This window comes from Phoxinus phoxinus, assembly GCF_949152265.1.
Source record: "Phoxinus phoxinus genome assembly, chromosome: 23".
NCBI classification, from domain to species: Eukaryota; Metazoa; Chordata; class Actinopteri; order Cypriniformes; family Leuciscidae; genus Phoxinus; species Phoxinus phoxinus.
The window spans coordinates 16,594,166-16,616,688 of NC_136898.1; the positions used below are offsets into that span (position 1 = coordinate 16,594,166).

Below are 22,523 nucleotides of genomic sequence, written 5' to 3' on the forward strand. Positions count from 1 at the left end.
TGTCTCAGCTGCCTTATTTACACCCCTCACCCCATTATTAGATCTGTGATACTGTAACACATTCGTAAAACCTTGTGGTGAACTTATTAATCCAAGTGTAACCAGAATGCATTATTTTGATGCAATGACATAACGCTTATTCTTTTACTTGCATGTCCAAATTAATTAAAAAATACATTAAAATGACCATTTAGGTTACACTTTATTTCAATAGTCCACTTTAGACATTCTACTAACTCTACTAACATGTCAACTAACTCTCATTAGAGTATTAGTAGACTGTAGTAGACTGTAGGTAGACTGTTAGGTTATGGTTAGGTGTTAGGTGTTAGGGTTCGTGTTAGGAGAATAAGTTGACTTGCAGTTGGCAAGTTACGTATAGTCAGTAGAATGTCTGTTAGGGGACCATCAAAATAAAGTGTTCACAGATATTAAGCATACAGTCTTCTAATACTCTAATGACTGCTAATTGACGTGTAGTTGTAAAGTTACTTAAAGTTAGTAGAATGTCTAAAGTGGACTATCAAAATAAAGTGTTACCTCTATTTATACATACAAAGACTTGAATAAACCGTCTCTAAAATGGTCATTTTTTATTTCTGAATTAATTTATTTCTGAATTAATTAATTTTGATCATTTTGGGTGGTATAAAGTAAAAAATGTCCGGACGATACTGTACTTCTGTCATGATAACTCTCGGAGTGTTTGGCATGGTAAATGGGTATGACAATGTAAATATAATTGGTCTTGGCGGAATAGATCTGCTAGGCTGCTTCTGCAGAGCAAGTACAGAACTTGCTATTGATAATACATACATGACACGCTGCCGTGAGCAAGTAAGACATGCTGCTACTGTACAATTTAGCATACATTAATAACCTATATCAGATCTATACAGGTGGAACTGGGGAAGGTGAGGGTTTTCAAGTGCGCTGCAACTGCTGCAGAAAATACTGACCAAGTATTTGAAGGTTGAGCATGCAAGCTCAACAGGAACCAATCAGCTGTGCCCTGTAGATAATAATGTGATTGCAAGCATTTGAGTTAAGGTCCTATTAGCCTCCGCCACCTAGAGTTTCATTACATCACTTTTTTATTGATATTCTAATGAATTATTACTTCTTACTTGATGGTTACACCACATGACATTTTTAGTCATTAAATTCGAAACTTTTCTTGAAAGGGGTATTAAAGTTTGTGAAAACCAACATGAATACAAAGAGTATATTTGTAAGAACCTAGGACGTTTTAAACTAGATGTTTTTAAAGCTTTCTTTCTTTATCGTGGACACTTTATTCTTATTGCCCTATGGACGTTCATGCTCAGGATGTGTGTTAAACGGCATGAAACGAAGCCCCTTGAGCGGCGACACGGCTAAGGGACGGAAAGAGCCCTGTGCCGCATTTACCCCCGAGAGCTGCCAGAGTAATTATTTAACATCAAACAGCCAGGCTGCAAGGTTAATAAAGGGGATGTAACTGAGCTCCCAAAGGCCCTACAGGACTAATATTTACTGTTGATTTGGACGTACTTGAGAAGGAGTCTGACAGTCTCTCAATATCACTGACAGTTCTGTGGATGGATGGGGGTGAGGCACGCTGGCCTGGGGATATTTTACAGGTCCCGGTGCCTGTCGATCACGATGACTGGAGCCTGTTGCTGCTGCACTCGTTCCTGCATGGGGTGAGCAAAATGCAGAGAGCGGCTCCTCGTATTCACAGGGGTGCAGAACATGCCAATGATAAAATCGCATTATATGTGCAGATTAGGCTGTAGGTAAATAAGGGCTTCTGGGCTGTCATAAGTATAATATCTCTCTCATTCTCCATCTCTCCAAGCAGAAAGACCTGGGGAACTAAAAGACAGAAGAATCAGTGTTAAAATCAGATACGAAACCTCTACGCCTGTGGGTTCAAGTGCTCTTTCAACAACGGGTGACCCACTTATTTTAATTGCTTATCCGCAAACACAAAGGGGAAAAAAGATAAATAGCACAGCTTTGTTCCACCACCATCCCCATGCTTAAATACGCAGCATTGCACAATAACTGTATGATCAAGGCGTTTTCACACTTCAAAGCATAAAAGTGAATATATTAAGGATGTTCAGCTCCAAAAACTTAAAGAGTGCGTGGAGGATTATGGACAAACAAGCTTAACATACGTACAGTGGACCGCAGCCATGAATACATGCTAATTCGCTTGCAAACAAAATATGTTAGAATTCACATGGCAGGAAGTATTATGAAAATCTCTACAGAATATTCCTCTCAAAGAGTCTTGCTGCTTTTTTTCCCTCATGTTTGAAGTAATCTTGACGGATCTAAAAGTGTCAGTATTATTCTCTAATATCTTAAGGCACTCGTCCTCGCCATTTCCTTCATTTTCGTTTATCAATTCAAAATAGCTCGTAAATGACCCTTAAGGGATGTTGTATCGAACCAAAGTACCTTCATTTAGCGCTGATGAAATGCACTTTGATGTTTCTCCATTGATATTTCAAGGCGAACCGCACAGAACTTCAGTTCATATTGTTGAAATTATTTAGCATGAAGCTGACTCCCACCACAATGTCTTGTCGCTTGGTCTCAAACCAATTATGGTAATATTGCTTCAGTTGGCTAGAAAAATACTCTGGCTCGAAAGCTCTTGGAGAATAGATCTGGGCAATATTTCACAATACAAGCATTTTTTTTTTTTTCATATCCAATTTTCATAATGAATATTTATTCAATCAGTAACGAGGCTTAATGCGAAAATGCACAGCCCCTAAGGATACGAGCAGCTTTAGCCAGCGGCCTGTGACATTTCACAGTGGTAATGCCATGAAATATTTCACCATCTTGGTGGCATTTCTCATCATGGCCATGTTTTGTCCGATCCTGAATGTGGGATGAACATAGGCTTTCTTCACAAAGCATTATTCGACTGTACGCCTGGTGATACATGGGGGGGATATTCTACTGTAGTCGAATTTAATTCCCAAAGCAAGGCTTCTTCTGAATTATTTGAGGAAATTACGCAACGCACATCACACAGCCTGCCCGACTATGCACGGCCATCAGAAAACGGCAGGCAGAGAGATATGAAGATACATCAGTTGACATTTTCGCTCGACTCCCTTACAAGAAGACAGCTCTGACAGACAAGCCGCTAACAGCGTTCTATTGACCCCAAAATCATTGAATCCCTTTAAAAGAATGCAATGACAGATCGGTAGGCTGTCCTTTACAGAAAGAGCACTCAATAAGTTGACATATTTGTGTTTAGTTTCTCACTTTTCCCTGACAGAGCTGTCAAAGCATTCATTCCTTGGAAATATCACGAATGTTCTAATCTCGAATGGCTGTCAGGCGTTTTTCCAGGAATAAATGTGAAACTTTAAAGCACGTAATGAGAAGGCGTATCGCAATTTTCCGAGAAGCGATTCAAAGTGCTACCTTAAAAAGGAATGGATCTCCCCACGAGGGGCGTGCAGAATGATGAATTGCATATGATATGACAGTGAGAGCTTGAGAGGAAAAGGGAGGTGGCGCTTTTTAGTGCTGTTGTCTAGTTGCTTTCATTCTCTGCACTGCTCCCCGTGTTGTCTTCGGTTTTTCCGTCTCAAGCTATTCTCCCCCATATTGTCCCATTCATCTGCCCTGACACCAAGACAATGGCTGAGGGACCATCACATGCCTCTCAGCACTTTGAAAAATGAACTCTTTCTCACTATCCTCTTACATCCTCAGCAGTATAAAACACCCCACATCTCTCAGCACGTCTACGCCGGCGCTTTGAATCAGGCTTCTTGTGATTGAAGCCAAACGGGAGCATGGAGGAGATTTCTTCTTTGGAGCGAAGGTTAAAATCAGTCTGTAGAAAGATCACGGAGGTCACAGCTCTCGACTGGTGCGAAGGCGCAGACGTGTGTCCCTGAGGTGCGGACAATGGCAAATTGCTTTTCAAATAGAAAGGGTCAGTTCCGCTCTCAATGGAACAGAAATGTTGATCGTCTTAGAGAGAATCGTGAGAAGTATATTGCGATATATTTCAGAGAATATGGATATGATTTAGAAAAGTTTTTATATGGACAATGTTGAAGAAAACCTAGTGAGCTGACTCAATGTCTACATAAAAAAATAAATAAAAAAAATGTTCCCAGGTCCTCTTAACATTAACATTTTCGAACATTAACACATGCTAAGCTAACACATCATATAATACTCTGATTAATCTTTTTTCTTTGTTGAATATGTTTTACTCTGAAATATGTCATACTATCAAAGTAAAATTGATTGTGAACATGCGGCTGTTCTTCTTAGCATTGGGCTAAGCTAACATTGTGTAAAATTACACATTTAGACCCATTAATACATGTCAGTACTGATCATATTTCTCTTGGCTTATCATTGTGTTGAGTAAAATCTTGAACAAAATGAAGTATCTTAGAAAGAAGCATAATTATTCTGAATATAATGCCCAAAAAGCATCTAGGTAGGCAGCACACTGGGATTTGAGACACATGCAAACATGTCATATGCTGTACAGAAAAGCAGCTGAAAGAAATGCCGGAAGACCTAATATTTAATCAGTTCAGCAATGTTCAGCAATACCAGAGCGCTGTCAAAACAAATGTGTAAAACACTTCTCAGCTTTTAAAACTACAGTACTATGTCTTGAAGGTAAAAAAGCATTTTCTTTTTAATGGTTTTCATTTTGCTGCGTGTAAAACGCTAAGCTCCATCAGACCCCCGGTGTGTTGTTCACGCAGAAAACAAAAAGCCTATTTGTTGTTTAGACAGCGTCTTCAAGAAAAAAAAGAAGACAAAAAATTAGTACTGCACCTTCTCTGAGTGCATTAGGAAGAATCTAGCGCTCCGAGGCACAATTGCTTGTGTATAATGTTCGAAATGATTGTTGACTTTACACCCTAATTCTGTTCCCAGTCCACCACGAGCCACTCAGTCTGCTAACACAATACAGACAACAGAAACTGCAAACACATTCTCCCAGTACTTGCTAGGCCAATGAAAACATCATCAGCTGCCTGGTGATTACTGCTGTGGGCACATCATTGATCTCCCAGAGAGCTGGTCCATCCCGTCACCGCTTTCACATAATGGCCAAACTTTTTCCCTGGGCTCCAATCGATACGGCGTGAGAGCCTCCACTAATGTGGCCCGGCCGCGATGGCGAACCCCCATTAACTTTGATCTGTGCGGAGTGGATCACCTCCCTGCATTCAGAGTGCCTTCATTGACCCAGTGCATCGCTGCATTCTAAACCAACAATCAAAACACACAGCAACTCTGCATTATCACCATTAAGCCATTTACTTGCGTACACCCCCTTTGGCGAAAATCAAAATGACCGGACTTAAAATGGATGCATAATTAATAATTGTTTAGGTTTGGCTTCATGAAAGGGGAATGTTTAAATAATGCATGCCTTTACGGTGTCGTTTTTTTAATAGGGTTTGCTCTCAGAGCCTTACGTATTCTTTGCTGTCCTAAAGGAAGAACTGGTTATTGGGTGGTATTGATTCTCTTCCAACCCCCTCTGGCGTGGAGGCATTAGTCAGCTCTGGCCGTCCGCCAACTAGTCTACATAACTGAGAGTCTGGCGTGTTGCATTCAGGTTGAAGGATATTTTTAATCTCGTATATGCAGCCACTGTAAATCGGTTTATTTTCATAATTAAGAGAAATTGCTGCACTGAAAGATCAATAGGGTTAAAGATATACAACTGACGGCAATAACCAGCAATCTGAATTTGGTCTTGCGGTTAGGCCACGGTAAGCCAGAGCGCTGGAACTCAGTACGGAAGAAATACAATAGACAGACACCTGATTCACAATTTGATGTAAGAAAACGTTGTATTCTTGTATTGAAAACACAATATTCTGAGTTTAATGAAGTGAAACTCAGCACTTGTGGCATAATGTTGACTGCCACACAAATGTATTTCTACTTGTGCCTCCTCTTTAAAACAAATAGAAAAATCTGGGTTACAGTGCCTCACACATTTGGAGAATAGCCTTACAATGGAAGTTAATGTGGCCAATCCGTAAACATTAAATACTCTGTTTCAATAGAATAGCAAAGGACGTAAATAATAAGAGTCAGCATGATTTTATTTTGAAAAATCATAATCCATAAACCCTAAACTTGACTGTATAAAACATAATTTACACATATTTACAGGTTAAACTATACAGATAATGTAAGATTTTATCCTGTTTTACAACTTTATTGCCATGACAACATATCTGGTCCTACGCAATACACTGAGCAGGATTCGATCTGGCGTCTCTGGCATGGGGGGCAGGCAGCCAACAAGGACGCTAAAGGCCGCGGTCTCTAGACCTCCTCTTGAGGCCAGGGAAGTGAGGTTTACTTGCACAGCTCTTACTAGCTTGCCTCAGTTACACTCACCCCCCTAAACCTCACTCCCATCCGGGTCATGGCACCAAGTGTAACCAGTCCTACTCAAGCCGCTCCGAACGGGATTCAAACCAGCATGGGAGGCAGGCATACTAAAGGCCGTGGTCTCTAGCGCTCCTCTTGAGGCCTGGTAAGTGAGGTTTACTTGCACAGCTCTTACTAGCTTTTCTTCATTACAACAACACAATGCCTAAAACCCTAAAATGACTTCTAATCATACGCAATTTTTTACAGAATAATTAATTTAAGTGCTCTTACAAAATTATAAGCTTCACATTTCTGCTTTTAAAATGTCTAAACGTTGGCCCCACTCGCTATCATTGTTAGTGCCTTATAACCTCAATTTTCACCTTTTTTTGTGCTTTTTTTGTTTGTTGAAAAAATTAGAGACAATTACACATTTTAAATGTGGTACACCACAAATGCTGTCAATTGAGCATAACTTGTATTGAACTGGGAATATTCCTTTAATTCAGTTTCTTTGAATCTCTCTCAATTTTTTCCTCTGGTGGCTCTGCTACGACTTCCCATCTGTAATTAGTTACAAATTGGACGTATCACTAATCCTCAGTTTAGACTTTGCATTTACATTTACTTTAATGTTCCTGGCAGACGCTTCGATGCAAACGTCTCCCCTGGTTTCAATAATGATCCGATTCTTTCCTTTGGGTTGTAGATGCGAGGTCGCCCGGGAGGATGAGAGAACGCTTGGGGGGTAAGAGTGCCGGCTGAATTCATCAGCCCGCAGGGAAACCGGCATCCCACCCGGCCGACATTTTCAAAGAGCCCAAATGTGCAATTATAAACACGCTGAAGCGAAGTTGCTTCATTTTACTTTTCCATTATTTCAGGGCCGAGTTGAATCATTTGGAGAGAAATAATGAGTCAACCTAATCAAGGACTTCCGCTTTTTGCTGAACAATAATTACATAGTCAGACCCGCTGCAGAGCTGTATGATTTATGACAGGACATGATGGATATTAATGGATTTCTTAATTGGTGCATATGTTTATGAAATTGGCTGGCTGGCACTGACATAACAGGCTGTCAGGTAATGCGAGCCCTCTTCAGAAACTGCCTGGGTGGCTGTGAGGATAGAAAGATGTTTGCTGCAGCTCTGTCTCTGCAAATAAAAAGGAATAAGAGAAGAAAAGAATGGAAAAACCCAGGCTGCATTGAGGAAACCCACCGTGCTCGTGTAAAAATAATGTATCGCTGTTGCATGAATGCATTTTTAATGCTTTTTTTTGGTTTAAGAAGGACTGGAAACAAAGACTCCACAACATTAAACTTTCATAAACAAACCCGCTCACTTTTTATTGGAACTAACTGCGAAGAAAGTACTTTAGTGAGGTTCTCATATAATACGGTTGCGTCACCACTGTCTGGGAATGACTGATTTCATTCCATTTCGTTCCTCTCTTGAGCTCAGACAGAACTGTCAAAACAAGACCCTCTGCCTATAGGTCAAACTAGTTGATTGTTCTTTCAACTCACTTCCTAAGCCCATAAGATCATTATAGTAACTCAATACCGGTTTAATAGAGCATGTGGTTGGAGGGCAGATGTGTGTATGGGATTCTGGCTTGGCTCACTTGCTTTTAACATATGCGTGATCTGAATCTCCCCGTAATTAAATAGTCAAACAAACTGTAAAATATCTCTCCAATTATTGCCACTGGATGCAGTCAGTCATGTCTAAAAATGTTCAGGCTTAGTCTACTCATCAGAATTCAACCAGCCGGGAAGGTAAATTGTCATTGAGGTATCGGCGATGGGAAGCTCTCAACATTAGCTGAGGAAGAGAATCCGATTTAATTTGATTGTAATTCTCCTTAACGCAATTTGCTCCATGCCTCAGTGAGGGAAAAGACACGAGGAATGGCATTATGCCGTTTGATCAAATAACATTGTGTAAAACAACCTGAAGATGCATTTTCTGTAAGATCTTAGCCTTTGGAACTCGATTTCAAAAAGTTCAACCGTATGATCTAGTTTAGAAGTCTCTAAAAGCCTCACAGAATTCCGTTAAAATCGTGATTATTTACAAGCTATTATTTCACACATATGTGATGCGGTTCGTAGTTCGTTGAGCGATGCGGTAATGATGATATTTAAGGAGATGCATAATCGAACAGAAGAAGATGGCAGACGTTCCTCCGTGTGTGGCTCAGGTCTCCCACAGATCGAAGCTGAGAGAAAGACAGAAAAGGATGTTCTGCTCGGGTGGACTCCTCTACATCTGCCCTCTGGGCTTGCGGTTTCTCATTAAATGCAGACAAAGAGTCCATGTTTTTTTGTCTCCTGACGAGGCCCAGACTGAAAGCGCGGGGACCGTGGACACGCTCGCCCCATCTGCGGCCCTGACTCGCGGGCTCGCCCTGAGAAAAAGGAAAAGCTGCGGAAGAAATCGAAAGGAGAGCAACAACACAATCTCATTTTTCAACTGCGCCTGTTGCTGTTGATGCACAGTGTGTACGTACGTCCTCAAATAGCGACTGCAGCAACGTTACGATTCTGGCTTGAAATCTAATCAGCCACACGTGTGCAGATTTCACGTTTTGGAAGTGGTGCGACGGGGGTGTCATTCACACTTCCTGTGAGAAGAACAGCAGGAAGGCTGTTTCATTAAGCATCTTTCACCATTACCACACCATCTTCCTTTCAGTCGCTCTTTCTTCCTGCTTTTGTGGTGACTTACAGCCGAGGAAGTTCATCCTGCATTGTTTCCATCTCGCCTATTCAGATTTTCACGGGCTTGTCATGAAGCAGCCGGATGCTTGTATTCACCGCAAAGCTAAAGATTATTGAGCTGTGGTGTCTTTTCTAAGAAAATATCCCCCATAATGCTCAAAGTTATTACCTTTTACGGACAGGGAGCAGAAACTGTAATCTGGCTATTTTTATCGCACACGAACTATTGTGAGTCTCAGACTTTGTTCTTTGCGGGGATGAGCGCCGCCTCGGGCAGTAATCACTCTGACAGCCCTCTAGTCTCAGAGAACCTTTGGATTTGTGATTTTCCCGCTCCGTGGTCTTTGGATACATCAGGATTTGTAATATTTCGGGTTCAGTCTTTTAGCGGCTCAGACTTTCATATTTCATGACAGACAACTATGGACTGCACAGCCTGATCTGCAAAAATATGAGGATGTGGTGAAAACGGTATTGGTTTGAAAACCGTATCCTGTTCTCTCAACAGACATTGCTTAGAGTGCAAGGCTGATGGATATGTTTACTTATGCAGTGAGCAAATTAGCTTTAATTAAAGCAAATTGCACTCTTGCTTCCAAGTGAGGAAATATAGGATATGTGCTGTAATTGGCTGAATGCTTAAACCACAGTTTGATCATTATTATTTTTTTGTTGGAAATTAGCCAACAAGATCACCAGTCGTTTTAAAAATATTGGATTATATAGGCAAATTTAAAACTGTGACATGTGGTTGATATCTTGTTGTTTTTTTTGAGAACAGCTAATTTCACACTACTGAAAAAACAGTAATCATATGCAAAAAGCAGCAATCATGCTTATTCACACACAAACACACAAAAATCCATTGGCCTGCTTTGGTGATCTAAATTCTCATTTGGGTCTGCGAGAAGCCCATCATTTGGTCATTGGGTCCAGAAACCCGACACTGGCTCAACAAGAAACGGATGAGCAGGAGCCAAGTCTAATTAAAAATTGGAGCGCAGATGTTTTGCCTCTTCACTTTCCTCTCAGACGCGTCTTCTCGGCATCTGAGGCTTTCATGCCAATGAGACGCAGTTTTAGAAGTTCATTAAAGTGATACTGGATTTAAACTGTAGACGTGCACTACAGGCCAAGACGCTTGAATATCACCATGCGGAACGTGACAGTGTCAATGTCTGAACAGCGATCCATGCAAAGGCTTTTCCAGCAAGAAGATCATCACATAATGCTGCAAACTGACAGCTCATTTACATAATGGAACAAGATGACAGTGATTTGTACAGTCAACTTGGTGGAAACTTTCGAAACTAAAACCATTCGTGAAATCGCTAATCCAAACACGGGGGGAAAACGTGGCTAAAAGCCGTCCAGGATAAAAGGCCACTTTTTGGTTTTATGTCCTCTCAAAATACATAATAGCACCGCGGCACTTTCCAAAACACCTGTTTGTCACCATCCACTGCAATTTTCCTGATGCATGACGTCTATGACAAGAGGCTGGTTTTGAAATTAACACGTTTTGAGACAAAAGCACTTGTTTATGATTTTTTGTTTGTTTCATTCAAAGTGATTAAATCAGTAGTTTTAGTAACTGAATGTCAAATAAGTGGAAGGATATAAACCTTGTTGTGGGGACTAACAACCAAACAAACAAAAATAAGAATTTCGCAATTCCCCATAACTCATCTCTTACCTGTTTAGTTACCATGGCAATGTCAGTTCTGAAACATAAAACTTGTCAGATCTTAAGACAGGATGTTTCTGTGATATGACCCCAGATAACTAATGTTTAGCGCGCCAGATATTTCACAGATTGTTTTTAAATTGGAATGATTCTCTGACATCGGATTTCTATTTTTCTCTATTATTAGCCTATATTGTTTCGTTTTATAATATCACATTTCTCATCAAAAAAGGCCCTATATTTATGACTGATCATGTCATTCTCACATTTCTGTTCAAAAAAGGCCCGATATTTATGACTGATAATGTCATCTGAAAGTTTTAGCATTAAATAAACTGCAGCATAAACTTGGACGTCTTGGCTCAAAAGCAGCTTTAAAAATTAAAAGCGTGTGGAACGTCGATTAAGAAACGAGACCGTGCGTCGTAGCATCGTTCATATCGCGGGGGTCTAATCAAAAACGCTGATTCATGTTCCGAGCGAGATCTCATCACTCCGCCGTCGTTTCGGATGCGAGCTCAGCAGTGTTGCTTTCACTCCGAGTAACCCATGCCATCTGCCATGCTCAGCGCTCCCCGCTGAGAGACCATTAATTACCAGATTCACTCTGTGGGACAGTGGGAACTGAAACACTCACTTTAAGCACTTAAGTGCATGCCAGGAAATCGCAAGTTATTTAATCCATCACTTAATTAATTCATTTATTAATTAGAGACTTTACATGTACCGTTAATGCGCTGATTTCACATACTGTGAGCCCCTTACTTCAATATCCATGGTAAAAATGAGGAATTGTTGCAGACGCGCTTCCCTGATGCAATTACATGTGTGCACACAAGTTTTAATGGTGTTCTGCTGCATGGCACTTATGGGCGACATTCACCTGTTATGCAGTTATGATGCAATGCCAGCAAAGCCACTGCCCCATCTCTCTCGCTCCCTCTCTCTCTCTGTTATTAGAGTTCCAGTATTTGATTATCCAGTAAAAAAAAAAAAAAAAAAAAAACGCCACAGACTAATCCAGCTCAGATGCCCTTACTCGTTGGTTTAATATCTTAATTGGAGAGAGAGGGAGTGGGAGAGAATAAAACTACCCTACCACTTTCATTCTCTCTATTTTTCTTCCAGAGATGAGGCTGGAGTGCTGATGTCAGGACAGTGCTGTTTCCGTGGTAATGAGCTGTCAGGGATATGAAGCTGGGCACTCGATTTCTCACATCACCCATCCCCCCTTTCCAAATCAGGGCCAGAGACCAGAGAGCTAGAGAAGCGCTTCCCTCCTTGCGTTTTCTGGGAAGAGCGCCCTGGGGGACGGCGGTGTCATAGGCGCAGAATGAAAGCGAGACCAAAAACGGTCAGCTCGGTTGCAGGCTGAGCCAGTCCCGTAATTAGGCCTTTAGATGTCGTGTCTTGAATGGGATGGGAGAGGGGGGGTATGGTACTCAGGGAAGCGACATTCATTGGTCTAAAGCTGAGGCTGTCAACTTTGTCGGGCCCAGGGAACCCCACCCCAGACACTCAGGAGTCCTGGGACCTGATGATATAAAAATACTCTGAAAAAACACAGAAAAGCTGGTATTAATAGTCTTTTTTTTTCTAAAGCGTTGACCTACTTTCTCAATTAACTGTGTTTACATCCTTTATCATGTCCTGGAGTCATCACTCCTCATGAACAATGTAATAATTTGATTATTTTGACCTCAGATTAAAAAAAAAAAAAATCTGAAAAATCTTCTTTTTTTTGTTGTTGAAATAAATGAAGACTTCAGATGTAAAAGCCTCTAAGTGCCATCTGAAATTTTCTTCTAGAATTATAATTTTTATCCCGATTGTATGTTAATGTTCAGTTATTTCACTTTAATGGTAATGAAAATTACCTATTAATTGTCATTAAACTGAAATTACTGAAGTTTATTACGAGCTTGGTAAAAATGCTAATTTTAGAAGAAAATTTCAGATGGCACTTAGAGACTTTTGCATCAGAAGTCTTCAAATACTGCTATATTTTCTATCAACCAAACTATCCATCCATCCATCCATCCATCCATCCATCCATCCATCCATCCATCCATCCATCCATCCATCCATCCATCCATCCATCCATCCATCCATCCATCCATCCATCCATCCATCCATATCTATACTGTAAAAAGTGATCTGTTGACTTGAAAAAAGTGAGGAAACCCATTGCCTTAAAATTAAAGCAGGGCTATGCAGTTTCGGGAATTTCTTCGCTGTATTATCGCTTTTTGCTCGCAGGTTTCTCTATAGAGCTCCCCCTACAACTTCAGAATAGATATTTGACAACACTGTCGAAAAACTCGTTGGCGACTCTCAGATACCAGAGGCTAGTAGATCAACGACATCAAAGCAGACGGGACATTCTTTAAAACGTCTTCATTCGGGTTCGAACAGCATAAGGGAGCGCAATAATGACATAACTTTAGCAGATTTTGTTGCCGTAAAGCAATTTGTTACATTGCGAGACCTGATATCACGCGATACTTCCTGATGCTGCGACCGGCGACCCGCCGGCCCAAAGTAGCAAGGGTGTTTTTTCCGCTCACAGGCGATAGGGGGGTGCGAGACGACCACCATTCAACCCGAAAAAAAGTAATATAACCATTCCAATGACTCCGAAGCTGTTCGGTTAAGGTAAAAACCATGCATAGTTCACCTTTAAGTAAATAAACTTCATGCGTAATTGTTGGAGGAATTTTTGGAATTGTCAAGTTCACATAACGTATTTTTTTTCAATTACGCATTAAATTTATTTACTATCTATCTATCTATCTATCTATCTATCTATCTATCTATCTATCTATCTATCTATCTATCTATCTATCTATCTATCTATCTATCTATCTATCTATCTAAGACCCCCCCTCCCCCCTCCCCCCCATGAACCCATGGACCCCCAGATGACAAAGCCGGGTCTGAGGGATTGATTTAATTCACCAGGCGCTAATAAGACAAACAAACAGCCAAACCTCAGGGCTGTTCCAGGCCACGGTTGTAAGCCACACTGATGCCGCGATGCCTCATCACAAGGAGATGTGTCATAAAGAAGGTTTACGCAGAGCTTGTCGCAGCCGCACTGGCAGTTAAACACGCACTATGCCTCTGAGAACACCACTGTACACCAGACTGTTTTCCATTAACTGAGATGCTGTCCCCCAGCCGATAGTGTTGGAGACAGTGTGCGCAGAGATCACTACAGGCTGTCAGAGCTGCTGATCTCCGGAGCGGCTGATCTCTGGGGCAGACGCTCAAAAAGAGGAATTCAGGCTGCTGGAGTTGGTTTAGCTGAACATTACTTTACAATTTGAAAATGACAACACAATCATTTTCGCCTATTCACAGAGGATTATCTCAATGCACAATGGAGGAAACGTAATTAGCTCATTATTCACATAGTAAGCCAAAACATGTCACAATGGCGCATTAGCAGTTGCTATTGTCAGGATAGCTGAGCACACTGGCTCTCTGCGCTCTCTCTTTGGAATAGAAAAGATGAATACAGTAGAGAAAATTTGGCAATTTTGCTTATTTACATTCTGCGACATAGACTTGTCATCTGTGCTGAAATGTACATTTGCTGGTGTTATTGAGAGTTCTCATTCCAGCACACATAAGTCATGTTTCCAGCACTGATCTGAACTTGCAGCTGTGTGTCTCTGTCCATGGTGCTGAAAACATGCGTGTTACTATGCGTGTTACACTACATTTACATGTGACCAAATAATATGTTAGTTATAAGATTGATGGCTCAATAGGACTAAAAGGATTTAAAGCGGTGCACGGTGAAAAAAAATCTTTAAAAAAATGTATTCTAACAAATATAAAAAGTTTAAGTTTAAAGAGTAAGTTTATTATTTTTTGTGAACTGAACAAGAATACTCTAAATGTGTTTCTAACAAACGTTGCTTTGTTTACTGTACTTGGATACTCAAGCATTTGTTCAAAACCTGTCCAACTTTCCAAAGTCATTAATTTTACATTGCACAATGTTGTGCAAGTTCCCAGCATGTATTGCAGCTAGCTTTAAAAAAATATATATATGTGGTTACTATTTAAAAAAATGTATCATTGCAATACATTTTACTGGCTTAATTTATTCTGCTGATGTTGTCACTGTTAGTTAACTCTGGTTTTTGATATAATAAATACATGAATGTTACATGAAAATATGAATTATAATGGATTAATATTTACTGAAATAATACTTTTGAGAGGGGGGTGAAAATGACCATTTGCAACTGAGATTTTGAGTCAAATTACATAATAATGATGCTGATATCTTGATTAGTAATTTTTACCCCCCTGTAATTTGTCTCTAAATCTCTCGTGAAAATTGTAATTTTGACCCCCTCTACAAAATAGTGGATTACTCAATACATATTCATCCATGAAATGTAATATTTTGGCTTTCCTGACTATTTATGTTTGTCTTTCTTCAGAAAAAAATATGAATAAAACAAAAAAATTTGAGCTGGGGAAGTTCCCGAAATTTGGTTGATTTGACACAGAATGACTCAGTAATCAGTTAAGTGAACATAACAAATTGAATGCAATACGTTGCCTTAATATTTAAGTTATGTCAACTTCTTTTGTGGTGTAAATCTGAAATAATCTGATCAATAGGACAAAAAAAAGCATTGCATTTAATGCTTAACCCTTGTGCTGTGTTGAAAACCCAAAAATGACCGGCCTGCAAAAAAAGTGCTTTTAAATCTCTCGTTATGCTACATCATCACCAAATTTTGGATTCAATCTTTTTGTCAACTTGAATTCTTTCGATTAGGACCGTTTTTAAAATGTATTATAGAAATGACATGGATTTCTAATGACAAGAGGGTGAGAAAACGATGACAGTGTTCGCCTGAGGATGTCATAAAATGTACTGTACAGATATGTCACTGTCCTGGCCCTGAACTTTTCAGCCCGCTGTATGAAAGTTTTTTGGTGTCTAAACTAAAAAATAAGTTCCCTAGGGTTTAGCATTTGAATACAAAAAAAAAAAAGCAAGATCATTTTATGGAGTATTACAGTGTGTTGGTTTGATTAAAGCATGGTAGTTTTAAAAATGTATTACTCTATTTATTTATTTATTTATTTTAAATTTCCCAAACCTTTTTTGACATTGTGTTAATCCCACACAGCTCCAATTAAAGACAAAATATATATTGATTTGTGGTTTGTGCGGATGCACACTGTTTCTCTCTTGTAAATGTTGTGTCATTTCAGTAATTAGCCTCTGGATAATATAAATGTTGGAGTTTGGGCTTGTGTTTGGACTGCCAGCCAAGAGCAGTGGAAGGAACTAATTACCAGCCACGTGCCGTAGAGTCAAAACCTCCACCCACATACACACACACTTAATTATACTGATGCACATACATATGCACGTATAAGGAAATTGTAAATCTTTCAGGCTTTTCTACATCTCCGTTCAACACATTCACACAACGCACACAGTTCCATTCAAATACAAGTGCACACACATCACCTATGCATTCGTTAGGGTCTTTTCTTCTGTCGCTGTCATTAAGACACTAGAGAAAGCGTTGATGTTTGATGGATATGAATGCGTAATATCAATTCGGAGGGAGTGGAAATAGTAGGAATGTAGCAAATTGGATTTCTGTAAGCACAACTAGACATGTCTCTCTAAAATTCTCAATGGTCAACGGATGTCATGAGCATGTCGAAGGGTGAATTCCAAATGCCAGCAAAGGGGTCCAAGTGAATGAGAAAGTATTCACGCTATTCAGCCATCTTAAGTTAGATTCCAAAGAGAAGTAAGCATATTTGTACTGTCCGAACTGCAGAAATGGCATTGAGAACCAGTGTGCATTCATTTACAGTTGAGTGCACAAGTTTTCATACTAAAATTCATAAACTCATTTGTCCAAAGTGTGAAAATCTGCTTCTCGGCATGGGAATCACTGTTGGGAAGAGCTCAAGTGTGCAGAAGATACACATCATCATAACAACCAAGGGTAAACTTTTAAACAGGATAATTAGTGTAAATTCAAAAGTTGTCTTGCCGAATGTATGTAAATATATGTTCTGTGAAATCACCTAATAAGGGCAGTACCTAAAAATATATTATCCCTTTGTTAATTATAAACATCTTGCAGATTCTGCAAGGGGGTTGCAAATGTATGCTCTCCACTGTATAATTTCACATGAAGTTATTGCTTATAACATCAGACTACATGTACTTTGGCACACAAAAAAAAAAAAAAAGGAAAAGGAAATGAGGTGTAATAAAAAAAACATTTTATTTCAGCTTAATTCACCTCTACTGTTGTTGTTACTAAACAGATGAGCGCACATATAAAGCATACTCTTCTGTGTGTGTGTGTGTACAGTATATACAGTATATATATATATATATATATATATATATATATATATATATATATACATACATACATACATACATACATATACACTGTACACACACATGGGTGTATTATATACATTGATATGCATTGAAATCATTTATTGAAGATCTTATTCTGTTATAAAACTTGAAACTCCTAAATGTGCAAAACTGTTTCCATGTTTGACATTGCAGGTTGTTCGAAATAAACAAATGTTGCCAAGTGAAGTGAACTTCTACAGACATTCCCTGCTGAGTGTATAGGGAGCAATGAACACTGCGCAGGGACCCTGTGAATTCGAACAAAGCTAAAGTGTTCTCAATGACAGTCCGTCAATCTCTCAAACCAAGGATTTCCACACTATCTTTACATCACTATTGCAAACCTTTGTGATTTTCCTCTATGCACCAAGTTGTGACATCATCCCTCTATGTTCCTCTGTTCGCAGTCTATTGTGCTCTATTGTGTACTTTTTCGATTCAATCCAGATTCCATCCACACCTTCCCTCTCAATTCCTCAACTAAATAATACAAACTCCCACTTCCTCATACTCACAGTGAAGCGTCACAGGCAAAGCCTCAGGCTAGCCCGGCACAGAGGAAATGAGCTTGGTCCTTTGAAGGCAATGGCTCCTTAAAGCTCAGAACAAGAGAGGACTGGCTCAATAATTACTAGAACACAAAGCAAAGGGTTTTCATGTGTAGAGCTATAGCACTGCATGTGGCGTTTAGACTATTTAATTAGACAGATTTGTAGCAATGCATCCCCCCCCCCCCCACACCCCACCCAATGCGCCTGTTCTGCTCCAGCTGAACTAGCACACATACATACATACGCTTGTCTTAGTCTCTCTTATAAATTCACACACAGCAACCCGACAGAACTGCTCTCACAAACACAAACTCAGCATACCCAGATACACACATACACCGGCCTATTACGGTCTAAGACACAAACACCTTTTAACAAGCATGCACTCACAGATCCACCCACTCACAAGGGGCTTGCTGTCAGACACCTGCACACACACACACACACACACGCGCGCACACACGCACACAAAACTCCACCGCAGGAAGTTCAGTGTGCTAGTGCTCCATTAGAGATGTTGGATGCCAGAAGTGCAGGTCAACGATATGGCAGTTAAAACAAATTCACACAGTGGATAACAACATTTCTTAATAAGCAGAGTAAAAAAAAAGTTAAAAAAAAGTGTAATCTGGCTTTATTGACATTTAGACACTCTGAAGCTCATTTAAAAAACCTGTTTTTCATCTCGCTAATGCATATCTTTTTTTTTTATTTAGAAAAAATGTTTTACTGGTCACTCTGTAATTGAAAAATCTTCCCACACTGTCACATTTACTCACCCCTACATAGACATACAATTGGAATAAACAGATATTCAGGCAGTTCTGATTAATTACTATGCAAAGCAGTTCTGAAGGTGCATATGTCAACATTTACCATTCCATTTAACCAAAAATGTATGATTTAGTTTTATTTATTAAACAGTGCTCTGGAATTTGTTGTGATTGGTCAATCGCGCCATTCAGCTAACGGGAATTTCACGATACTAAGTGAATGTGCAAGATTTCTGATTGATTATCGTGATAACGTCACATTTACCATTGTTTGGCAAATTATACAGCAAAATCCAGTAATCCATGCAATTAGGAATTTTATGTGAAGGCACAATTTTTCCTCAAGCTAAGCTAGCAACAGCTTCAAGATGGTCACATGAATTTACCGCATTGACCAATAAATCTGAAAGTGACTTCTGGGCGAGTTGTGCTTCACTAAACCATTGACAACAGACAATGGACCTTTTTTTCCTTTAACATGAATGAAAACGAGGCTGAGGGATAGAAGTACACATGGATTGTACTGTTGTTTAAAAACATGCATAACAGATATAAAAACGTCTTTTCCGAAGACAAAACCTGTATAAAATGGATTAAAAGTTGTGAGTTGTGAAAATGATGTGATCTAGGGCCTTTATAAAGTGCTTGCCATTGTAAAGACTTCAAGTCCATCCCTCACAACTTTGTTTTCATCCATGTTATATATCTACATCCATTATGGTCTAACCTGACTAAGGTCTGACAATAGACAGTGGATCTTTATTGCTTGCAAAATGTCGCATTTAACAAAATGCAGTAAAAACTGAAACTATTTGTGCTAAAATCCAGTGTGTTTATGGTTACGATAAATAATGAGAACAATATCACAACATGCATAGGCTATAAACAGACTGTTCTTGAACAGCTAACATGACTGGATGCGACAGACACTGGAAACCTTGCACAATCAAGGTAAAATTGACAGCGCCAGGAGTTATGTTAAAAATAAAATGCATAGCCTATAAGACCGCGACCGCCCATAACAGCAACTGTCGCTGCAATGTCTCAAATTTCACACCACAGACTCGCTCTCTGTACAAACGCAACGGCTGCCATCTTGCATGTCAGTAATCGCAAGATAATCACAGCCACACTGTAAAAAGTTTAACTATTATTTACTTAATTTTATTGGTGAAACATTTTTACACTCAAAAAAATTGAGTAAATTTTAAAGCTGTGAAATCTTTTAAATATACTGTATAAATTGGGTAAATGTCAGTAAAAAAAATTTAGTAAATCTGAATAACTGAATTACTTTATATGAGAAATAAAATTAATTAGATATAATCAAAATTATAAAACACCACAACTGTATTTCTATGTCAAATAAACTAAAAAAATTGAGTAGATATAATTGAAATATTAGATGAAATTTAACCAAACAAATGTGCTATATTTACTAAATGTAAAAGTGAGTCTAACTTCATATTGGACTATAAATTATCAAAATGTTGCATTCACTTGTTTACACTATTTACCCTTTACTTAGTTCTTTACAATGAATATAATAAAACCAAATAAAGCAAGCAACACATTTTTAATTGAACATTTATTTGTCAATTAAACATTAGGCAGTCTAAAAATCAACCTATGAAACATTTCATCCATCTTAATATTCAATAGATTGCAAAATTCAAAAATGTAAAGTAGCCATAAGAGAAATGACTAAACCTTATGAAAAATTTCATCCAATTTAATATTCAATTAGATTGCATGTAAAATTCAAAAATGTAAAGTATAAGAGAAATGACTAAACCTTATGAAACATTTTCATCCAACTTAATATTCAATAGATTGCAAAATTCTGCAACAGTGATGCCCTCAATCACAACTCCTACATCGCTGACTGCCCCATTGTCCCGAAGGATGTCGATTTTTATGACCTCCTCTGCCAACTCTGCTTGTACAAAGACGGGTAGATCATCTGAATCCTACAGGCAAATTGTAAAGATAACTGGTTAGAGCTAACATTCAAACCTGAATGTTACAAGAAAGTGACAAATAAAACAAATAGCACCTGAAGAAGCAAACATCCTGTCGAACCATATGACAGGTAAAATCTCAAAATTCTGCAGTCAGTGAAAATACACACATTGACTTTAATGGAAACCTATTGACAATTGTTCCGCAGTTAGGGGTTAGACTGCATGCCTTTCAGAAAAGCGAAATAAAGTAAAGTGCAGCGCCATTCTGTCATATGCATAGCATTATGAGGAGAACATGATTGTAATAGAACATTGTAAATTCTCTTTAGTTTTTCAGAGTGCTGTTAAAGGAGGAGCGCATCCACAACAAGAGTTCCACATCCGACAAGCACGGTCAAGTTAACGAACGTTAAGGTTTTTTGTGCAAATGCAAGTTGTAAGACTACCTTATGTTGTCCATATCTAGGGCTGGGTATTGTTCAAAATCTTTCGATCCGGTGCCAATTTCGATACCTCAGTTTCGATACCGGTTCCTAACGATACTTTTTTTGATACCATATGTTTTAAAATCCATTTCAACATCAACAAAAATACATTAAACACAAAACTTAAAACAAATTCTGGTAACACTTCTCACTCAGGGTAACATTATTCGTCAAACTGGTTGTGCTTTTTGGATAGGGGTGCGCCAGCAGACACAGTTTAACAATGAATCTGAATGAAAATTGTATTAAAATGTATAAGGTGCCGTCTAAGGCTTAAATCAAACTTCATTCACGCACACATATATGAAACACTGTATGTATACTGCTGAATGCTAAAACAAATAAATATGAAATACACAATGACACACCTAAAGTCGCTCACGCACATACACGCAAACTCTACACACGAGACGTGCGGCGCACACATTCATACGAGACGCGCGCGCGCGTACACAAACTCTCGACGCGAGCACACACACACTTAGAAAACTACACTGTTGTGTACACGTACACACGGTCAACGTTTAATCAACTTTTGAATAAAGTATTGCAAATATACATAGTTATAAGCTGACTACTTACAGGATATTCGAGGAATGCTGTCCACGTCGTTGCTGAGGAAAGCAGTCCTTCAGTGAAAGGTGCCTCTTGCTTAATAAGCGGCGAAACTTGTTCAACTTTTTAAGATGATGCAAAATACAAAAACAATTGTTAGGAAATCCTAAATAACTAACTTCTGAATTAAGTATTACAAACATAGCTGGCTAAATTACATACCTGGATATGCGAGGAGTGCGGGCCTTGTCGTTGCTGAGGAAAGCCGTCCTTCAGGTAGGTGGCTTCGATTAAGCCGCGAAACTTGTTAAACTTTTCAAGATGACGTAAAAGACAATTGTTAGGAAATGCTTAATAACTATTAACTTTTTAATAAAGTTAACCGACTTACGTTCGCTACCAGAGCAGAGTTGCGAGGAGTGTGGCTAGTCGTTGCTGAGGAAAGCAGATTGCCTTTGTTTTCTGCGGAGTTGCACATGTGATCACTTAAGGCGCGAAATTTACTCAATTTATTTAAACTGTCGTTTATTAAGATGGAACTTTATTTAGGAAAATTGGTAGGAAATACTTAATAATTTTAGTTTCTAAAACAGATCAGTACAAGTAAATAATTATCAAATATTTCTATTAGAATTCACCAGAAATATTAAGAGTATATTACAAATATAATTAGTTTGTTAAATACTTATTTATTTTCATTAAATAAACTTAAATAATATATGTACATTTTAGAGAAATTACCTGTTGGATTTTTATTTTTTTTTTTTAACCTGATCCACTCAAAAAATCACTTAAATGATTTCAAAAGATTTTATTAAGTTAATTTAGCTCTTTATTTTTGTGAAATTTACTAAGCCACTGGATTATTTTTTACAGTGCATGTCGATATTCGGAAGCAGCAGCATTGTAAGTATGACATTAAACAGCTCAATAAACAAGTTAATATAACGT

General features: G+C 38.8%; 1 long non-coding RNA gene across 1 annotated transcript; it reads right to left on the reverse strand.

The window, feature by feature from the left end:
• Positions 1-20,189: 20,189 nt before the first annotated feature.
• Positions 20,190-21,848, reverse strand: LOC306991945. Its single transcript, XR_013796194.1, has 3 exons — positions 21,795-21,848; positions 21,600-21,694; positions 20,190-20,538 (listed from the first exon to the last, which is right to left on the reverse strand). It is a non-coding gene; the product is annotated as an uncharacterized lncRNA (long non-coding RNA).
• Positions 21,849-22,523: the final 675 nt, after the last annotated feature.